Below are 14,888 nucleotides of genomic sequence, written 5' to 3' on the forward strand. Positions count from 1 at the left end.
TAAACTGAACTGGTTCACCCATTGCTCCTACTAAAGAAGGATAATTACAGTTCTCTATTCTGTTAACCAAAGAGAGGAAGTTTTAGATTAAAAATAGTAAAAAGTACAAGGAGCAAAGTGTTAAAAAGTAGATGCCAGTGTGAAATGTAGATTGTGGCAGAGAGCCAAGAAACTAAAAGGTGATTTAAAGAGATGTATAAGAAGAAAGACAGACCAGAACCTGGGAAATGAAACACTTGGAAATGGAAGGGTTTGCTTCATGGATGTCTTTGTTTTATTTGTAATAAATGCTCAAAGAGCTCTGGCACAAATTAGTTGATTTTATTTTAGCTGTGTCAGAAAATACTCAAGAAACACATACCATCAGCTCTTACAAGCATACACAATTTCTGAATAGAAAAATAAAAGACAACAGGATAAAAAAAACCCTTAAAAACGATTATGACAAACTGTTCAGATAGAACTATGCTTAGAACAATGTCTCATGATGCCCATAAAGAGCTATTAAAATTGTACAACACAGTGAACTTCCTTACTTGCATGTAAGACACACACACACACACACACACACATACACGAAGTTTGCATAATGCTGGAAATCTAGTCTCTGCCTAGAGAGAATCTGTCCTAGAATTTAGTCAATTTCTTTTCTATTTGTTTAAAAAAATCAATTAAATTTTAGTAATTTCGCTTGCCATAGAATAAAAACAATCTTTCCTATTTCAAGTTGATAATGCCCAGACCGAACTAACTGGCAGACCAATTGCAATTTGCAGAAGTCTGAGGTAATGTATGCCCCCTCCCACCAGAGATCAGAGTGTGATATTTGCATATCCTCTTTTGGCCTTTTACAACACTTCCTGCTTTACCTAGTCAGTGAAAAAATACTATACAAAGTGAAGTCCTGCGCAATGATTATTTAGCAAGAGGCTCCACCTCTGTAGTCATAACAAATAATTTTATATTATAATTTATGAAATTCTGTGTTCAATCACAAATGTGTCATTAAAAACTGACTTTTCACACGCACACAACCTGTTGAATGAGTCTTGCCAGTTCATGAATCAGAGCTGTGTCTTAGCAGTTCATTGTAATCAGGCCTGTAAACTGCCTGGTATTAAATTGTTTTTTCCCTGTCAAAGGCAAACAAAGATACAGTGAAGTCAGACAGGTAACAGCATTAGTTCCTAGTTTGATCTCCAGACTTTGTGGAGCCAAATTACTCTCCACCAATCAGTAATGAGCAATGAAGGGTAGTGTCTATGGGTTTAATACATTTTACCATGTGGGCTGGAACTCCGTAAGCCAGGGGTAGCAGGAGAGAATATTGTTTCACGAATATGGTCTTGTAAAAAAAAGCTACAAATCTATTCTTCAATATTATTTCCCTCAAAAGTGGGAATGTGTTTTAAGGATGTATGAACTTGTTGGAATAAAAAGAACATCCTTCTCCATTACCTACATCACCCCTTGGAGTATGTTTACACTGCAATAAAACACTTACGGCTGACTCAGGTCAGCTGACTTGGGCTCATGGGGCTCATGCTGCAGGTCTATAAAACTGCTGTGTAGTCATTTGGGTTCAGGATGGGAATTCACTGCCTCACAGGATCCTAGAACTCGGGGGAAGGGATAGCTCAGTGGTTTGAGCATTGACCTGCTGAACCCAGCGTTGTGAGTTCAATCTTTGAGGGGGCCCTTTAGGGATCTGGGGCAAAAATCTGTCTGGGGATTGGTCCTGCTTTGAGCAGGGGGTTGGACAAGATGACCTCCTGAGGTCCCTTCCAACCCTGACATTTCTATGAACCCAGGCTTGGGCTCGAGCCAGAACATCTACACTACAACGTTGTAGTGCAACAGTCTGAGCCCCACTAGCCCAAGTCAGCTGAACCCAGACAGCTGCAAGTGTTTTATTGCAGTGTAGACCTACCCACATGTACATACATGCTCTTTCTTCCACGCCATCCTTGGAGTCTTCATTGAACTGGCTGATAGGACACTAACATCTTATATTTCAAATTCCACTCGAGCCTGCAAGAAATGTATGCCTACACTGACAAGGTAGAAAGGCAGATGGATAAATATGAAATATGAAAACTTGCACTAAATGTTTCACACGCCACCCATTGTAGATTGTTTGTCTTCTCAAATCATAATCTCTTAGGTGCTGGAATTGTGTTTCCTTATAGATGATCACAGTACCACTTGCATTTGGTGTACTACTTCAACACAAATATTCAAATAATAATGGCAGCATATAACAAACCTTAGTAAAACAGAACCCAAAACAAACTTTCTTTGCAATTCAAAAATGTTCAGTTCACTTTTGTTTGCATGTGCAAGAGAAAGGGATGGGACTGAAAAAAGAAGTGCCAAAATAAGACAAGAGAAGTTGTTCTTTGCTGTTTCCAAAGGAAGATTGTGGTGTGTCTGGCCCAAATAGAAACAGAAAGCAATAGAAGTGTTTCAAGAACGCCTGTTTTAAAAAGATGTCTAAGCCAAGTGCTGCAAACCTCAGAAGGTTAAAATTGTTAATATGCTTTGGATAAACATCCAAACATGGAATATCTGAGCTATTTGAAGCACACGCACCATTAACATCTTTCTTCTAGAGTTTTAGACATGCATTAAAAATTAAGCTAATTATTAAAAGAACAAAAATAGATTTTATCTTGCCTATCACCACATTATTTCAGTGACAGATTGTTTAAATCCTGTTTTATAAACCTTTTACACCACATCTCAAAATGTCTATTGTTTGGTTATCGACGGGTAATAAACCACAGATATAAAGAAAACAGCTTGGTAGCCTTATTTAACATGAATCTAGTGAACATACTTCCTGCTGGACAACTATACTGTAGACACTCTTTTTTTAACTACAGACAACAATGGCCTGTACATGAAAACTAAATTTTGTTTCATTTAATTTAGAGATATGTTTAGCATCCTTACTGTTAGCTACTACTCACACAAGGCAGACAGTATATTTTGCAAGGCTCAGAGTACACAGTTTATTTAAAGAGACCCTGTCAGGTTAAAAACACATATTTTAAAACCAAATTTCCTTACTTGTGATATTCAATGAATAATAAAAAATATTACTTTAATACTCTTTACTTTCTGCACTCTACTCAATGTGCACAGTGAAAATACGCTAGTCTTACCATTTCAAGTAAGTTTCACTTTCTGGTTCCTGCACATTAATTATCACAATGATACAATATGCAGTAATAGGTTTGCAAAAGACTAAACTAAGGTCCTGGTTATATACTTCCCAATGCCGTTTTTCTCACATTTCAAGTGAGAAACTCCAAATTTGTGCTTACAGGGTGAAATACTGGCCCTATTGAAGTCAATGCAGATTTGCCATTGACTTCAATAGAGCTACAGTTTCACTTGGCGTGTTTCCATCAGATCATTCCCTTGGGGAGGTAGTTCTCCACCCATTCCTCAGAACAGGTATGGGGTTTGGAACAAAACAAATGTTGATTTCCTGGTGCTAGGCATGTGTTAGGAATTAATGACATTGCTGCTCTGTCTTTCTCTTAAGATAACGGATTTAAAGCCTGGGAGTCAGTAGCTGACCCATATCCTCTGGAGAGGTCTCTATGCCTTTGGAGTAGTTTGATGGAGGAATTAGTGGTCTTGGGAAATGGATGACTTAATGGACCAGTTTCTCTAATTTCTTAAATTGCAGATCACAAAATTGGTTGCCATCAAACCAACTCATACCTGACAGCCAAGTGGCTCAATCTGCTGCATCACAAGCTAATACATATTACAGTTGTTATAACTAGTATCTCTCTCTGCAAGCAAATGGCTGCATTTCCCACATCCCCTCGTGGAATGTCACAATGTACAAGTTGCAGGAGGGATGGACAAGGGTAACTGGGAAAGATAGCAATAGCCAATTACTACCCAAATCCTCTGGGCCATGATCTTAGCGGGATGCAACGCGTGGGCTCAGCACAACCTTTTCAATGACTTGCCTCAGGTTCTTCTAGACTGATTCTAGAATCTCTTGTTAAGATGCATCTGACCAGTTCTTGGTTTGCACTGCATTGAAGGGTGCATGGCACTAACTCTCAGGTTTTCTAAACCAACTAAACCTGCTCCGGGGCAATGGTGAGGCTGAAAGTATGTGCAGAAGTGTGGAGTTGAGTAGCATCAAAGTGCTACAAATACATCTCTCCCTCTGACCATCTGGCTCTGGGCTGCTGTTCCAGCATGTGGAGGGCTCCCAATTGATTAGACAGCATTTAAAAGGGGGAAAGCCTACATGAGGGAGCATATCAAAGACTTGGAACCATTTATTCAGTACTGAGCAGGTGGGTTTTCTTCCCAGTGCATTTTCATCATTGGCACTCCATCCACCAGAGGTCACAACTGCACATTCCTCCTTCCCTCCACCCCTCCAGGCAACAAGTTAACAGGTAATGAGGGGTGAGTTTGGTTTTCCTCTTTTGAGAAGCTGTGCTGTAAGTTGTTGATTTATAGGCATTTCTGCAGCACTTGTTACCATAGTTTCTGAGCACCTCACAATATGAAAGATATATCCCATTACCTCTAGTAGGTAGACCCCTTTCTCCTCTTAAGCTGGTGTCACACAGTGACAGGAACTGGTCGTTGATTCTGTCTTCCCTGGGTGTCATTATAGTATGGGTTGATTGGAGCAATGCCCATTTCTTAGCCCAATTTCCTGCAGACATTTGTGCATAATTGTTCACCTTTCCTAAGATGAAACCTCTATTCTGTGTGCTCTAGTGTTCCAGCTGAGTGTAGAAAGCCTGATGGGGAACAAAGAAAGAAAACAGACTTTGAGATAAGAAAGAACTACCCCATTCAGAGGCAAGGACCTTGAAATGGTCTTGAATTTCATTTGCAGCCACAGCAATGTCCAGAGCACTGGTGTGATGTGTTCATGATACTCAGCTCCACTTGGGAGGCAGGTTGCTGCATTCTGTAGCATCTGTCACACTGGCACAGCCCATTAGGTAACGCTGATTGCAGTAGTCCAGATGTAGACTGTGTTTGCAGGACAGTAAGGGGAGAGGTGGCAAATTCCTGTAATGTTTAGACTGACAGGTTATCAGGCAGTCAGGATCATTTACACACTCAGCCAGTTACTCAGGGATGAAGATGTCCAGCCATTTGAAACCAAAACAGACATCTTTGTACCAGACCTCTGCATTTGGAATGAGCAATTCATGACTCCCCAGCAAGGGGAAGGTAACATTCATTCCTGCTTACTGCTGAAGTTTCTATGGCTGGCACCCAGAGAGCTCCTTTTCAGAGGCTTTACTTTCAAGTTTCAGAAACCACAGGTGCAAAATGGGAGAAGAGGTGACTTAGTTTTAAACCTTGACTTTTTGTAGCGGGGGAAGGATCTTATAACTGCAAAGATTTGTTGTTCCTATTCATGGGTGAGCCTGAGAGAAAAAATAGTGGCTGAGTGGCAAACAGCTTGGGAAGGCACTTAGGGTTTTCCTTGCATAGGGATGGTGTCCTTGATCTGATGGTCCCAAACAATCACGTTAGAGTGGTGGGGATGAAATTTGAACCAGGCAAGCATTATGTTAATATTTATTCAGATGTAATCAATTTGCAACCTATTGCTTTAAATCTAAGCTGCTGTATGTTTTTCTCTATTTCCCAGATTGTGGAATCAGTACATTTCCCCAGGTTATGATCTACCTTCTTTACACATGGGTGTGTCATTGCATAGTCATCCATGATGGCGGGGGTTACACATTTCTCACAGCCAGGACACTGTACTGGATGGGGAGTTGGTCTGATTTAGTATAGCAATTCCTATGATGTTATGAACCATTAACTGACCAGGAAACAATTGTCCTGAGGTATTAAACTTGTTTGAAAGTCTTATTTAGTCTTTCCACCCATCCCATCTGTTTAATCATGCATGCTGTTCTTTGATGAGATTTCATTTCATTCACTTTACCCGATTCTTCCATAACATACTTCCTTTCACTGGAATCCCCTCATGAAGAAGAGACTCTTCCAATAGAATTCCTGACAAGGGAGATTTGTGACAGGGAATCTACAAATAATACTTTAAAAGAAAAAAAAAAACCACCGTATTTAAGAGACATGGGATTCTTCAAAAGAATCCCTCTTTAGTAAGGCCTCACCCAGTAGAGGTGAGGGCTTTTTGAGAAGCTACCGTAGTTATACACATTTTACAAGTCTTTCCATTTTATGAGGTAATTACCCCAAACTCTGACGTACTGAACACAACATCCCAATTTTGTCTCCTTTTTCCAAACAAATGTGATATTCCTTCTTACGTAAATTAAAACCATAGGACCCAGGCCTGCAGTCCTTACTCAGCCAAAGATTCATTTCCCAAGAGGAGTGTAGAATAAGGCCCATTATGGGAGGTTGTGGCTGGCTCCTTTGCAGATGTTCAAGGAAGGGTGCACTAAAAGCTTTGCCCCTGCCCGCCATCCAAGTCAGCAGAGGTGCCTGACAGGAGAGTGAACACTGCATTTCCTGAAGGTGTGTAGTGGTGAATGCCCTCCCCTTGCATGGCTGGAAGGTGAAATGGTTTCCAAGTGTTCTCACTAGAGTGGTGTAGTCATCCATTCCCCACCCAACTCCACTATACGCAATTATAGGTAAACGCCACACAGCAGGTGTGTGCTTATTGGTTGATATTCATATACAGAAGAATTCACCTGGTTTCCCAACTCCTATGCACTGAGACTTAAAGTCCCACCTAGGCCCTGGACCTCTCCATAGGGGAGCATATACCCATTGGGAGGAGTTTACAAGATACACCAGTCATCTCCAAATGGAAAGGAGATTATACTAGAAACTTGAGACAAATGAACAATAAAGACCTTTCATACTGTATTTGGACTGCTTTGCATTTCTTACACAGAAGGCTGGGTTTGGTGGTTTTTTTTTGTTTTGTTTTGTTTTTTTAAAAGGACATTTTTTTCAAGTGTACCTAACCAGAATAAAAAGCCCAAGCTTTTTGATTTTAATCGTAGCTCTCTCAGTCCACCACATCCTTTGGCATCATTAGCTGATGGCTCTCTGAGTTAGCTCTGTGTGGTCTCTTACTGTCACATGCACTATAATGCCTTTCTGAACACATTTAAAATAGTACTTCAGAAAAAGAAATAAGCAAGAGATAAAGCATGTAGATGAACAGCAGTTTCTGATTAGAGCATTCACAGAGATCACTATATCTTTTGTTTCTATAAAAGCAACTAAGAACTTTTTTTTTCTGTTTATATACAAATACTCCTGTCTTCTGCACCCAGTATTTTCTGTTTCTCATGTTCCATGGGCATAGCCCAAGGACATTTGCGGGGAGGGGAGGGGGGAGAGAGAATAAAAAAGAAAGACTTTTGAAGTTATTATTCCAGCACTCAGTGGGACTCCTAGAACAGTTTCAGCAGGCCCAACAGCCAGAATCATGCGCACACACACACCTACAGTATGCTGCACAATTGCCCTTTTTCTGCCGGGTCCTCTTCCCTGATGTGTAACTGCCATTCAGGACTGAATAAAGAATGTCTTGCTGAAAAACAAGTCCGAACAAATGTATCATATTTCCACATAATAGCTAGTTTCTCCGTGTTTTCCCTCTAGTAAGTCTCTTGCCATTACTGTAAGTACAAGTATTATTCATTTTCCTGCTCAAAAAGCTTGATCCACATGCAGGAATATTTTACACTTTTTGTTGAGTAACATTTTTTTGCAATCTGTCATTGCTCTAGTAGACATGCCAATTATGACTACCAAATTAGATAAGATTACCTCCCTATGTCTAGTATTTATTTCCTTTAGGTTCCCTACCCTTAATATTATCATTAATTTGCACTATCATAGTGCTTAGGAAGGCCAGTCATGCAGGACCGACTCTAGGTACCAGCAAAGCAAGCACATGCTTGGGGCGGCACAATTCCAGGGGCGGCATTCCGGCCATCCATTTTTTCGGAAAAATCCACCAATATACGAAAAAAAATAATACGTCAAGATCAAAAAAATCTCCAGTAGTGCAATAGGAGCATGACGTGAAAAATATCGTGTCACATCATGACACAGTCACTCATAATGTGAACATGCGTAAATGTGTAAACGTTAATGGTTATTGATTAATTAAATCAAGAATCACAATTACTTGTGTGTACTGTGCCGCCCTATCAGCGCCATTCACGCCAATTTCCATGTTGCGTTGGTGCCAGTGGTTATAGGGTTAAAATGCCGGGACAAAAACAAAAATGACTTTCCAGTGCTGCCTACCGGCAACAAAGACAAAAACAGCAAAAAGAATTAGAACTATCTCATACTTCAAATAAGTATTTTTTAAAAGTCGACATTACCGGTATCAGTGGCTTCTGGCGAGCGCAGTTTCTCAAAACTGAAATTACTAAAAAATTATTTGAGGTCCGCCATGTCTCAAAATTGTTTGTCAGGACTCACATTAATTTCAATTGAAGGTACCATTGCAAAAAATTTTGATTTCACTGAATTATTAAAAGACTATGCAAGTATAAAAACCAGAAAAATTCAGTTCATATAAATTCTTTTAATTTATGAGAAATTGGGCGCACCGGAAGACACTAAAGTTTTTCATTACAGTGTATAGCTGAACCCAAATTGTTTGCAATTGTGATTTTGTTAAAATTAAATGAGTACACTAGTAGGAAATTGTTTTATTTCACTAACTACAAATTCTCGGTTTTCATTTTTTAAAATTTTAAACAGTCAAAAAAAATGTGCAAAATGCAAACATGTGTAAATGCTCCCCCCCACAAAAAAAAGGGGGGAGCGGGGGTGAATGGCCAAATGTTTTTGCTTGGGGCAGCAAAAAACCTAGAGCCAGCCCTGCAGTCATGGATTAGGACCCCACTGTGCTAAGCGCTGTACAATCATAAAACAAAAAGATAGTCCCTGTCCCAAAGAATAAAGCAGCTTCAACTGAAGTCAATGGGAGATGCTGAGTGCTCCATTCTTTTGAAAACCAGGCTACCTATTTAGGCACTTAAGTTAGGGTTTAAGAACCTAAACTTTAATCATCCATTTTTGAAAATTATGCCCAGTACCTTGACTGCTGCAAATTCCAAGTTTCCCTGATGGCAAATATTTAGCTACCTATGACAATTGGCCACCTGCACAGAAAACCAAGGGATGCCTTCTATTTGTAAGGCATTGGCCATTCACATTCTGAAAGCCTAGAGTGATTCTGTAATATGATTTTTAAAAAATTAACAGCATGAACCCTCAAGTAAAGGGAAGTTGAAATGACCTTGTTTATGGCGGACACATGGATTATGAGCTCTGGGGATAACAAATCACTTACTGAAATCAGTTTATAACTAGTAACCAGAGCAAGGGGGATTTGCATATAGAACAGTAACTGCAAATAGTGCACACTTAGCACAAAATATGCAAAGAATTGTTTATGGCGTTACAATTGTGTGGGGTACCTTAACTTTACACTTCCATCCTTTCAGAGATTTTTAAAAAGCAATGTGTAAGAAGGACTCCACTCCAGAGTGCCCTCTTCCAGCAGGCCACAGCACAACAAGTGTGCATGCCTCAGTTTCTCCTTTACGGTCCCCAGAAATCATCCAAACAGTCATTCTTAGTGCAAATGGCCCTTGGGGGTTAATTTATTAAAAAAGAAAGCCCCATGCACATAAATGATGACAAGAGTCCCACAACCATAATCCAGAATTCCCCAGCATGGTCCAAATAATCCATACCCCCAAAACCCCAGCTCTCCAGCACAGCCCCGGCGCCCCTTGCCAATACCCCAGCTCTGTCCTCTCCTGTCATATATCAGGACAGTCACCCTGGCCCATCCAGCTGGAGTACAACCCCAATTTTCCCAGTGGGGACCCCCACATCATTTCTGCTGGGAGCATCCCTCACTCCCCCAGCCCTCTCACAATTCCTCTGCATCCAGCTCCCCACCCCTGGAAATGTCGATGAATAAACTCCTCCTTTGCTTCCCTGCCTTCAACCTTCTCCGGTCCTTGGCTCCAGCTTTCCTGCTTAGAGCCAGCAGGCATTTCCCTCCACTGCCGCTGCTGCCTTCAGCCCTCTCCAGCCCTGTCTATCTGACTTGGGGACATCAGCCAGCAAACTCATCTTGCTGCTGTCCTGCCTTTAGCCTTCTCCCAAGAAACACTTTCTGCTTCCTTCTGGGACCTTCTGCAGTCCCCTGGCAGTTCTTACCTGCCCTTCCTGACTTAACCAGTCTGTTCTGACTCACTGGGACCCTCTTTCCTTGCTTCCTTCAGGGATTTCCTCTCATTGGACCTCTCCCTGGCCCTTTACAGACCCTACGTGCTGCCTGCTTGGCCTTGGGAGCATCTTCTCTGGCATAAGGGCACTGGACTTTCTCAAAAGTTGCTGATACATATTTACAACCTTAACTGCAGCTTAATGATATTTTGGTCTGGGAATTAAAGTATATTCAACACTAGTTTCCAAAGTTCACACACTTACAGTATTGTTATTATTATATTTGTCTTTTGGTAGCATCTAGAGGCCACAGGCAGGGCCCCACTGAGCTATACACTGCACACAGATAACAAAAAAGTTAGACCCCGTCCCACCATTTACAATCTTAGCATAAGACGACAGTTGGACACAATAAACAAACAGAAGGGAGAGGAGAGGACAAGGTTACAGTGTAAAGATCATGGTCCCTCTTATAAACAGCAGTCACAACACACCAAGGCCAAAATCCAGCCCCACTGAAGTCAATGGGAGCTCACTCCAAGTGCCTAGTCATCGTGAATGTTTTGTAGGCATCATGGCCGGAGTGAATTAAGGATAAGAACATTAAGAATTTACTTAGGGCTTCTGGTTTTCAGGTTTTATTAATTTCATTTTCCAGGATTCCTTTTTAACAATGTTTAGCAATGTCCAAAAATCCAGGGGGCGGGGGAAGGGTCATAGATTCTAGGACTGGAAGGGACCTCGAGAGGTCATCGAGTCCAGTCCCCTGCCCTCATGGCAGGACCAAATACTGTCTAGACCATCCCTGATAGACATTTATCTAACCTGCTCTTAAATATCTCCAGAGATGGAGATTCCACAACCTCCCTAGGCAATTTATTCCAGGGTTTAACCACCCTGACAGTTAGGAACTTTTTTCTAATGTCCAACCTAAACCTCCCTTGCTGCAGTTTAAGCCCATTGCTTCTTGTTCTGGGGCTGGGCTGTCTCTTTCTCCATACTGTAGTGAGTAATCTCTTTGTAATGTTCCCTAGCGTGCATTAGTGGAATACTGTTTCAAACAACAGTATGTTAAAGCACACTAGGGAACTGTTAGCACACACCAGCAGGTTCCACAAGGACCAATTAATGCACAGCATATTAGTGCGTTTTAGAAATCACACCTCTGTCATCTACATTACTGTTCCGAGTAGACAAGCCCTTAGATACAAGTAACCATTTCCAGTGTTTATTGGAGAAACACCTCTTTTTAAAAAATCAGGGGTGTTTTACTGGTGTTTATCAGTTAAAACCTAAAATCAGAAGCCCTAAATATACTCTACAAGTACCAAGTGTCTATTAAAACAAACTATTAAGGCATGTAGGTCTGCCAATAGATGTTACTCCCAATGCTACCTTCTTCCACCTTTCCTTTGCTCAGTCAGTGAACTGTATGTGGAGTGTTTCTGTGATAGGACTGTGATTTAATAAGATCACATGGACACCATAGGATGAGAAAACATTAGCTGGCCTCTAGCTGATATATTAGTGGGCAACACATGCTTTAACACTTCCGCATGGATGCTGAATCTGCAATCTGAAGGAGAGACTGTGGCCAGAGTTCTGCATGGTGTGCAAAGGGGTGGGGTGGGATGAGCACAAGAAGCTCTCCTTTTTATGCCCCCCAGGCAGGGGCCAGTCATAAGTTCAGTCACACCACTCACCTGATGCTCCCCACTTGTGCCCCCACAGCAACTGGACAATTTGAAGGTCAAAATGAAGGTGAGGGAGTTGGCAGGGCTGTAGCCCCACCTCTTCCAAGCCAGCCAGCAGCAGTGGCTGGCTGTGCACAGTACCCTTTTCAGGGTGCTAAAGTGGGTGTGCTCCCCCTGTGCAGTAGGGAGCTCCAGGAGGTATCATAGGGCAGTGCCTCCCAGAGCTCCCACTGGGGTAGTGCAACTGTACAGCACCCCTACAACATGAAACTAGGCCAGACAGGCACAACTGCACTGTTAGCAGATAAAGATTACAGAGGTAAAGAATGGAGTGGGATGCACTCCTACCATGCTCTTGTAGATGGTTTGTGAGAATAACTCCAGAAAACAGGCAGTGTTATATTGTGAACACAGGTAGGCTCAGTTCTATTTTAAGCTGCTGATTATTTTAAGAGACAGTCTACTGAAAAGGCAAACTCACTTCCTCGTCAAATAACCTACATGAAATTATTAAAATTTGTAAGTCTGAAAGTGGCATAGATTATCTAGCCTATTGCACTACAGATCTAAGGTCTGTTTCAGGTGGGCCTTCCTGTTGTTGTTAACAAGGCTCTCAGAAACTGTCTGGGGCACTTCAAAACAGCCAAAATGCATCTAGAGGAAGTCAGAATTACTGTAAGTATTAGGCTTCTATATCTATTACCGCCAGCTCCCCTCCCACCCTTTCATTCACATACCTACCAACACAGTTTTCTGTGCTGTTATTCCGGAGAGCAACACCACAGACTCTTGTTAGTTCCTCAATAACATCACAGCTCTGATGAACCAGTGTTTCATGTGCTGTAGCAGAATGGAATAGAACTGTGATAGCATCAGCGGAAATGCTGTTCTTTGATGACATTACAGTGAAATGAGTGACAGGGCATCACTGCAGAAAGGAGGCAGTGCCCTCTCTGCTTGTGGGCAGATTCCAGCATCCCCCAAAAAGGTAAGGATGGGTATACTTGGATCTTTGTGGGGCTATCAAGCTTATATACAGGAAAAGCATACCAACCTGTTTCCATCCCAGCTAGCTTGATCAAATATATTGTGGACATGTCTTGCCTTTTTAACACAATCACAGTGATCACTTGGTATCGCACAATAAACAAAGAATTATTTTTTTCTCATTCTCCAGTAACGATCACTATGCACACAAAGGACACTTCACCAGGAATCCAGCTTTCCACATTAGTCTTGGATTGGATTCCAGTTGTGCCATATGGATTCATAAAAATAGGACTGGGACAATGGATTGGTGTGCAGTGTTGTTGTAGCTGTGTTGGTCACAGGATATTAGAGAGATCAGATGGGTGAGGTAATATCTTTTATAGGACCAACTTTTGTTGGTGAAAGAGACAAGCTTTCAAGCTACATGGAGCTCTTCCTCAGGACTAGAGTGTCACAGCTATATACAAGGTGGAACAGATAAATTAGCATAAGTAGTTAGCACATATTCTAAGGGACTATTCAAGGTGAAGTGGCCCATTAGCACTCCTGTTCTCATAGGACAAAAAGGGGGGTTAGTAGGTTACAGATTGTTGTAATAAGCCATAAATCCAGTGTCTTTATTAAGACCATGATTCTTAGTGTCTAGCAAAGTTATGAAGTTAAGCTCCAGGCTTGTCTTTTGAAAATCTTGTGCAGGTTTCCCTTGAGGAGGACTGATAGGTCAGATATAGAGTGATGTCCCGATTTTATAGGGACAATCCTGATTTTGGGGTCTTTTTCTTATATAGGCTATTATCCCCCACCCCCATCCCGATTTTTAACACTTGCTGTCTGGTCACCCTATCGCTTTGTGAAAAGTGTTCGCCCCACATGATAGGGTGTTTTTGTCTTTTACCATTTTCCTATGTGAGTTCAATCAAGAGCATAGTGATTGTCTGGTTTCACCCACATAGTTGTTATTGGGGCACTTAGTGCATTGGATGAGGTACAGCACATGTTGTGATAGGCATGTGTAGAACCCATGGATATTGAAAGGTGTTTTGTGGGGGATATTGCTCATTGTAGCAGTGGACATATGTCAGCAGGTTTTGCCTCGGTTTTTCTGGCAGGATCTGATGCCACTTTGAGTTGGTGTGTCCTGGCCTGTGGGGAGCTTGCTTGGGTGGAACTACTGTGTCTCTAACTAGGGCATAGCTGCAAGGGTCAAAAGGCCATATTAAACTTTAGGCTCTGAACTTCAGGGACCGAAGAGGGAGCCGCTGGCTGCTGTATAGTGCAGGTTCCAGTGGCTGTGGTGTTAGAGACATGTGCTGTTTGAACACAAAGAATGTAATTGTTAAATCCAAGCTCTCCTTGTTTTAATTAGAAGAATGAACAACATCACTGAGAGCAGACCAAGCTATGAATATAGGCAGAAATATTATTTCTGGAAATACAAATATTTTGGTGCAAAATCTCCACTCCTGCCTGGCAAACTGAAACAAGTGAAATGCACAATTAAACACATTTCCATTTGCTATAATGTTATGAACTCTAGGATGAATGTCTATAATAATCTGTATTAGCTATAAAGACATCAGAAGAGGAGGAAAATCTCAATGAGGGTTGGAAGAAAAGATCCAGTGGGGCAAACTGACACAATAAAGAGCTGTTGCATTTTGGGCCTGTACAGAGGAAGTATTTCAATAGATTTAATTTCATTTCAAGAAGATTTCAAGAGCCAGCACTGTGTAGCCTTTTATCAAGGGTTACCTTATCATAAGCATAAAGCTTCTTTTTTTAATATATCTTTTGAGTTTTTTCAAAGCAACCAATTTCCTTTGGAAACGCTTCCATTACAGCATATGCCATGCCCTGTGAAAAAGGGTTTACTCTTTGCTGCTGCTGCTGCCTATGGTGTCAAGAAAGAGCAATGCAAATATTCATGCTATTCAGAAAGAGGAGCTACAGAGCAGAGAATGGCTTCCTGGTTGCATA

This window comes from Chrysemys picta, chromosome 8 (assembly GCF_011386835.1).
Source record: "Chrysemys picta bellii isolate R12L10 chromosome 8, ASM1138683v2, whole genome shotgun sequence".
Lineage (NCBI taxonomy): Eukaryota > Metazoa > Chordata > Testudines > Emydidae > Chrysemys > Chrysemys picta.